General features: G+C 45.9%; 1 pseudogene; it reads left to right on the top strand.

The window, feature by feature from the left end:
* Positions 1-1,298: 1,298 nt before the first annotated feature.
* On the top strand, positions 1,299-1,416 carry LOC124620423 (annotated as a pseudogene).
* Positions 1,417-8,188: the final 6,772 nt, after the last annotated feature.

The following is an 8,188-nucleotide window of genomic DNA, read 5'->3' as shown; positions in this document are numbered from 1 at the left end:
CTAACATAAATGCTCCACGCCTCGCCCGACCTGCACCAAAAATGTTATTTTTTTCTAAACGGTTTTTCTGTCTGGGGCTCCCACTTCTGTTACTTTCATTTCTCCCCATTTGCTGCATGCACCATAAATCTGGAAGAAATTTGTGTTGATGAGTAGGAGCGGTCAGATAGTCGGCCGAGAAACACACAAACATAAAAATTGGTCTTTGCATGTATTTTGATGCAAGCTGTTAGCGTTCTTTTTCGTGTTGCTAAATTGGGTACCTTGTCAGCTGCAACACTTACGAAGGTATTTCAGGAGAGCTTTTGTTTTTTACGGCTGCAGAAGCTACAGTTGGGAGCGGAACTTAATAACGCTTGTCTCGTAATTCACGGCAGGATGTCCGGCCATAAACTCTGAGCCTGCTTTAGGAACAGGGCGCAGGAAGGAGAGTTTTCTCCCGGCCAAGAATACCGACTTGGCGGTCTGGACAGGATTGAAGCGTACTGCGTCATTACTTTCTGTGGCGATTACTCCTGGACTTCAATTGTTTCTTTGCCGTTATTAAGGAAAATTTAATAGGCAATTGTCAGATAACGATATGCACACAGGGAACTGGCACTTTCCTTGATTAAAAAAATTGTAAACTTAGCTGACAAACAAAAGCATAACGGACAGAAAATTAGTCAGGAGAGCATGCTTTTCAAAAGAAAAATTTCGCTAACCTTTTTGGCTAAAAGCCCCAAGTATTTTCGTCTTACATAAAGTTAGTAAACGGTTCCAAAACATATGTTCGTTCTTTCAGTAGCCAAATTTGCACCAAAAAGGAAGATAGAATCGGGTCGAAATACTGAATTCGGTTATCACAGATGATCGTAATACCGTCCGTCTTTTCAAAACGCCAAAAACGTAGGTATCTGGATAAGCGAACGCAGATTGCAAAAGCAACTACAGTCGCTTATTAATGATAAGGAATCTTAGAGAGGATGATACATCAGGATGTGTCTGCAGAGATTATTCGAAGTAACTTCTTTCCTTTGTAGCAGCAATTTATCATATGTCACTGGAACAATAAACGTTTCCAAGAAGCGCAGGGCTCGTTCTCAAGACGACATATGTGAATAATTATAGACCTACAGTAAATCTGTTAGAAAATTTGTTTTATGTTTTACACAGATAGATACATTCTAAAAGTTAATGCCTTGTCGATACAACCACTCTCGTCTGTCATTGGCAATTCGTTTCAGTTCCATGTCCTCTTCTCGATGTGTTCCAAATACCAGGTTGTTATGATTAAACTTTCCCTATATAACACGTTGGCCAAAGGCCTTGCCGCAGTGCTAACACCGGTTCCCGTTCGATCACCGAAGTTAAGCGCTGTCGGGCTGGGCTAGCACTTGGATGGGTGACCATCCGGTCTACCAAGCGCTGTTGGCAAGCAGGGTGCACTCAGCCCTTGTGAAGCACGCTGAGGAGCTAGTTGATTGAGAAGTAGCGGCTCTGGTCTCGGAAACTGACATACGGCGGGGAGAGCGGTGTGCTCACCACATGCCCCTCCATATCCGCATCCAGTGACGCCGATGAGCTGAGGATGACACGGCGGCCGCTCAGTACCGTTGAGCCTTCATGACGTGTTGGGGAGGAGTATTTAACACGTTATATGACGGAAACTAATTACCGTATGAGCACCACACTTTGGTAGTATTAATGACCAAAGTTTGGGGTGCATGATTTCCATGCGTCACAGCGCCACCGCCCAGGTCCAACCTTGGCTACCAGGCACCCTGATCAGTCATCGTGATTCATAGTCTCGCACACCTGATCAGTCGCAGTGCACTTGTTGACGTGTCAATATGAGCTTGGACAAAAGGAGCAGGGCATTATTGGTGAAGCCCAGTTACTGAAACAACAGTAATGCTGCAGCTGCACTTCGGAATTATCGCCAGCTGAGTGGATTACGGAAGGGTCCTCATTAACCACCTGCCGTGCGGAGCATGATGAAGTTCGAATCAACTTGAGAACTGGGCATAGCTCCGGGAAGAGGCCGACGACCGGGTGCACCACAGGCGGTTGATGAAGTCACTGTTGCTATGGCGGACAACGCTGTGCGCAATTCCCGATCGTCAGGCAGTGCGCGTGCTGTGTCACGATAGTTGAACATCCCGTGATCCACTATACGGAAGGTGCTTCGAGCCATTCTCAAATGGTATCCCCACAACATCCGTATCGTACAGTACAGCAGCTTGCACCACAGTGCGCAGAATGACGTATTGACTTCGCTCCACATCTTCTCGCAAGGACTGAAGGTGACGAGGGCTATCCCTAGACCATCCTTTAGACAGACGAAGCTCATTATTCTCTGATGGGTGAGGTGAACACGCAGAATTGCCAAGCGTGGGGATTTACACTTCCAGTCACTGTGCGTGAAGTTCTTCTGAATGGTGAACGTGTCACCGTGTGCTGTTGCTTCACGGCTACGTTCATCACTGGCCCATTCCTTTTTGTGCAGGTTGGCGCTCAAGGACCAAAGACGTGCAGTGTGACTGGCCAGCGTTACTACGATGTGCTACGCCAGAATGTCACACCCATCCTACAGGAGAGAGACACATTGAACTCAACAGTTTTCACGCAAGATGGGGCTCCACCGCACATCGCTCGTGAAGTTCACCTCTTTCTCCGAAATTATCAGCTGATCGTTTCCAAATGATTGGCCGGCACGATCACCTGATCTAACTCCATGCGATATCTGGTTGTGGGCCTACGTGAACGATAGGGTTTACCATGGGAACATTCACACATGTGCTGATCTGAAGCGCAGTACATCAAAAAAGATAACCAGTATACCTACGAACATGCTTCGTTCTGCTGTCCAGAATGCAATCCTGCACTTTCGGCTCTTCTGGACACTGATGAGCGCCATATTGGAGCCCCTTTTGTAGCAGTAGTGCCTTCGGTATGTAACAGTATGATGTACCGTAGCAGCACATTAAAAGTGCTTCAATTGATTCGATTCTGCATTATTTCTTTTCCCCATATCCTTGACATTAATGCTACCAAGTTTTATCCTCGTGCGGTACACTACTGGCCATTAAAATTGCTACAACAAGAAGAAATGCAGATGATAAACGGGTATTCTTTGGACAAATATATTATACTAGAACTGAGATTGATTATATTTTCACGCAATTTGGGTGCATAGATCCTGAGAAATCAGTACCCAGAACAACCACCTCTGGCCGTAATAACGGCCTTGATACTCCTGGGGATTGAGTCAAACAGAGCTTGGATGGCGTGTACAGGTACAACTGCCCAAGCAGCTTCAACACGATACCACAGTTTATCAAGAGTAGTGACTGGCGTATTGTGACGAGCCGGTTACTAGGCCTGTTTTTAGTTGGTGAGAATCTGGAGAATGTGCTGGCCGGGGCAGCAGTCGAACATTTTCTGTATCCAGAAAGGCCCGTACAGGACATGCAACATGCGGAAGTGCATTATCCTGCTGAAATGTAGGGTTTCGCAAGGATCGAACGAAGGGTAGAGTGACGGGTCGTAAAACATCTGGACTGTTAAAAGTGCTTTCAATGCGAACAAGACGTGACCGAGACGTGTAACCAATGGCACCCCATACCATCACGCCGGGTAATACGCCAGTATGGCGATGACGATTACACGCTGCCAAAGTGCGTTCACCGCGATGTCGCCAAACACGGATGCGACCATCATGATGCTGTAAACAGAACCTGGAAGCATCCGAAAAAATGATGTTTTGCCATTCGTGCACCCAGGTTCGTCGTTGAGTACACCATTGCAGGCGCTCCTGTCTGTGATGCAGCGTCAAGGGTAACCGCAGCCATGGTCTCCGAGCTGATAGTCCATGCTGTTGCAAACGTCGTCGAACTGTTCGTGAAGATGGTTGTTGTCTAGCAAACGTCCCCATATGTTGACTCAGGGATCGAGACGTGGCTGCACGATCCGTTACAGCCTTGCGTATGAGATTCCTGTCATCTCGACTGCTAGTGATACGAGGCCATTGGGATCCAGCACGGCGTTCCGTATTACCCTCCTGAACTCATCGATTCCATATTCTGCCAACAGTCATTGGATCTCTACCAACGCGAGCAGCAATGTTGCGATTCGATAAACCGCAATCGCGATAGGCTACAATCCGACCTTTATCAAAGTCGGAAACGAGATGGCACGCATTTCTTCTCCTTACACGAGGCATCACAACAACGTTTCACCAGGCAACGCCGGTCAACTGCTGTTTTTGTATGAGAAATCGGTTGCAAACTTTCCTCATGTCAGCACGTTGTAGGTGTTGCCTCCGGCGCCAACCTTGTGTGAATGCTCTGAAAAGCTAATCATTTGCATATCACAGCATCTTCTTCTTGTGGGTTAAATTTCGCGTCTGTACCACATCTTCGTGGTGTAGCAATTTTAATGGCCAGTAGTGTAATTAGTTTCCTTGTTATAATGTGTTGAATAGCGAAAGTTTAATTAAAACCACCCGGTACTTCTTCCTAGGCCGCCCTCTTCCTTTCTTTCTCAGCGTTTTTCCGTCAAGAATATCAATGGTGGCGATATTGTGTCTAATGAAACGTCCAATGAAATTTGTTTTTCTCCTTTCCCTTCGCTTTAAAAATTTTCTCTCTTCGTTTACTTCCCTTAAAGCCGTCCTCTCACGAGACGTGAAACCGCACGTGGACGAAGTGTTGCTGACGTCACAGAGTGGAATTGAGGGCCAGTGAGATATACAGGCCCTGCAACGAACTTCTGACGTCACACTATTCGGCTTGTCCGCCACTCTTCGCTTCCTTCGGCTTCGTGCAGGGCTCACGGGGAATCAGTATTCAATTGAAAAGGTGCCCACTAAAGGTCTTAATTTTGTTGTGTGATGTCGAGAACTTGCATACATTTAAACTCGCTTTCAAAGATTATTAAACTGCCGCGCGGGATCAGCCGTGCGGTCGTAGGCGCTGCAGTCATGGACTGTGCGGCTGATACCAGCGGAAGTTCGAGTCCTCCCTCGGGCATGGGTGTGTGTGTGTGTTTCTCCTTAGGATAACAAAGTAGTGTGTAAGCTTAGCGGCTGATGACCTTAGCAGTTTAGTCCCATAAGAATTCACACACATATGAACATTTAACTTTCTCTTCGCCGGAGACGGCTGCTGGCACTGGTAAGACCTGCAGTGTCACGCGCTGTGACGTGGGCGCCGCAGCAATTCTGTCTCGTAGGCCTCGGTAGAATTCCACGTTATACTACACGGCGGAGCGTGAAGTAAAGAATCAGGAGTGCCAGACTTCCGTTTCGTGAAGAGGAACGTGGACAATGAAATGTGACACCGTTTTTACGTCACTAGCAGAAGTTAGGAGCCGTCATGTTGTACGAAGGTAGATGTCTTATTTGGTGGTTTTTCGTTCTCACAGAGCACATGGTATGAATTTTAGCTGTTTCAAAGAATCAACAAATTGAGGACGTCTTGGATACATGTCGTTTTAGCTACGATTTGTTATACTGAAATGACAGGAAACTGCGTGTCGTTAAGTACAGGCCTCTTGTAGCTGATGAGTTGATGTTTTTAGCGTTATAATTTGACTGCTATTAAAGTATACAGTTTCAGAGCTACGGTACAATGATGATCCGACAGAACCGCATCCTTTTTTTCAGTTTGGGAATTAAACAACAAATAATGATATTTGTAGATACAGTCATTATACGGTATATACCACATACGAAGGGCCTGCGGCCTTATCAGACCATAGCACACTTGGTAGCTTCGTGAGCTGCGATGTGAGAAGAGAAATCGAACAGATCCACATCTTCCATATATTTTACACTTTTTGTTTCCTAAGAGATTCTCGGTCTTTTTTATTAATTTAGTATAAGCATCATCTCCACAAGTTGTTGCTATTTATTACAAGTAATGTATTTGTTGCAAAATCAAATGGCTCTGAGCGCTATGGGACTTAACATCTGAGGTCATCAGTCCCCTAGATCTTAGAACAACTTCAACCTAACTAACCTAAGGACATCACACACATCCATTACTGGCTACTGCTTCCAACGCTTTCTGGCTCGAACGGAATTCCGCGTGATTTTTGTCGCAGAAGCAGCCGATATACACACTCGTAGAGCACTACGCACATATAATGTAAGCTGCTGCCTTGTAGCCACACGAATTTTTCAAAAGCCATACCGGAAAACGCAGTTTGTTTGGATTCAGAATGATTGTTCTCTGTTCAATCAACTTGAATGCGAACCACTCTTATTTTAGCTTGCCTGTGATAGCACGTGCACTAATCTGATGCACAATTAAATACAGTATTTTTTAATAATTCTTCCCTCGAAGCGATTTCTCTATTAGTTTTCAGCAAGTTGGAAGCATTTTGAATTTTTCTCGTGAAAATTTTAGTCCGCCTGTAAAAATAAACATCACAGGATTGGCAAAGTGGAGTAGCATACATTTTGGTGGGATAATCTTTACGATACAGGTGGATGCATTTGTTTCATCTATAAAGGTTTGATCATAAAGTATCTGATCAGCTTACCATCCCCGTGAACCGATAACGTAAAGATATTTTTCTCGTCCCACATATGAAAGAATGACAGATTTTAAAAACTCTTTCTATACCACTTTCGTGAACTCTGATTCCGTGGATACCTCAACTATCTTTTTTAATTTATGAGTCAACATATCAACTCTTTTTTGAACAGTCCAATACAGTTTTCCTCGCGCTTGGTACATACATAAGAAGACGTAAGGGAATATTTCTCCTGACACAGTGATAGTACACTATCCTGTCATGAGATGACAGTGTATGGCATATACACTGAAGCGCCAAACAAACTGGTATAGGCATGCGCATTCAAATACAGAGAAATGGAGACAGGAAGAATACGGCGCTGCGGTCGGCAACGCCTCGATAAGACAAGTGTCTGCCACAGTTGTTACATCGGTTACTGTTGCAAGAATGGGAGCTTATCAAGATTTAAGTGAGTTGAACGTGGTGTTATAGACGGCGCACAAGCGACGGGACACAGCATCTCCGAGATAGCGAGATAGCGATGAAGTGGGGATTTTCCCATACGACCATTTCATGAGAGTACCGTGAATATCAGGAATCCGGTAAAACATCTGATCGCTGCCAGCGGAAAGAGATCCTGTAAGAACGGGACCAATGACGACTGAAGAGAATCATTCAACGCAACCCTTCCGCAAATTGCTGCACACGTCATTGCTGGACCATCAAGTGTCTGCGTGCGAACCATTGAACGAAACATCATCGATATGGGCATTTGGAGCCGAAGGCCCACTCGCGTACCCTTTATGACTGCATGACACAAAGCTTTACGCCTCACATGGGCCCCTCAACATTGACATTGGACTGTTGATGACTGGAAGCATGTTGACTGGTCGAACGAGTCTCGTTTCAAGTTGTATCGATCGGATGGACGTGTACGGGTATGGATACAACCTCATGAATCCATGGACCCTGCATGTCAGCAGGGGACTGTTCAAACTGGTGGAGGCTCTGTAATGCTGTGGGGCGTGTGCAGTGGAGTGATATGGGACCCTGATACGTCTAGATACGACTCTGACATCCTGTCGGATCACCTGCATCCATTCATGTCCATTATGCATTCCGACGGACCTGAGCAATTCCAACATCACAATGCGACACCCTACATATCCAAGATTGCTACAGAGTGGCTCCATGAACACTCTTCTGAGATGAAACACTTCAGCTGGCCACCAAACCCCCCCAGACATGAACATCATTGAGCAAATCTGGGATGCCTTGAAACGTGCTGTTCAGAAGAGATCTCCACCCCCTGGTACTACTCCGGATATATTGATAGCCCTGCAGGATTCATGGTGTCAGTTCCCTCCAGCACTACTTCAAACATTAGTCGAGCCCATGCCACGTCGTGTTGCAGCACTTCTGCGTGCTCGCGGTGGCGCTGCACGGTGTTAGGCAGGTGTACCAGTTTCTTTGGACCTTCAGTGTAAATTTAATGATATTCTTTTCGATAAAAAAGAAAAAGAAAGAAAGTACACGGACAGCATTTGAACGAATAACGCCAGCGAGTTACCGGTGAACCTTATTCCCTGGACTGAGCTCGCTTGGTCGAAGCTAGGGGCAGTCGCATGGAAAGCCGGTTAGTCACGTTGTCGGGACAGGTCCCTCTGCAATATAACTAAGGCTC

This window comes from Schistocerca americana, chromosome 6, assembly GCF_021461395.2.
Source record: "Schistocerca americana isolate TAMUIC-IGC-003095 chromosome 6, iqSchAmer2.1, whole genome shotgun sequence".
NCBI classification, from domain to species: domain Eukaryota; kingdom Metazoa; phylum Arthropoda; class Insecta; order Orthoptera; family Acrididae; genus Schistocerca; species Schistocerca americana.
This window is presented reverse-complemented; position numbering and strand designations above follow the sequence as displayed.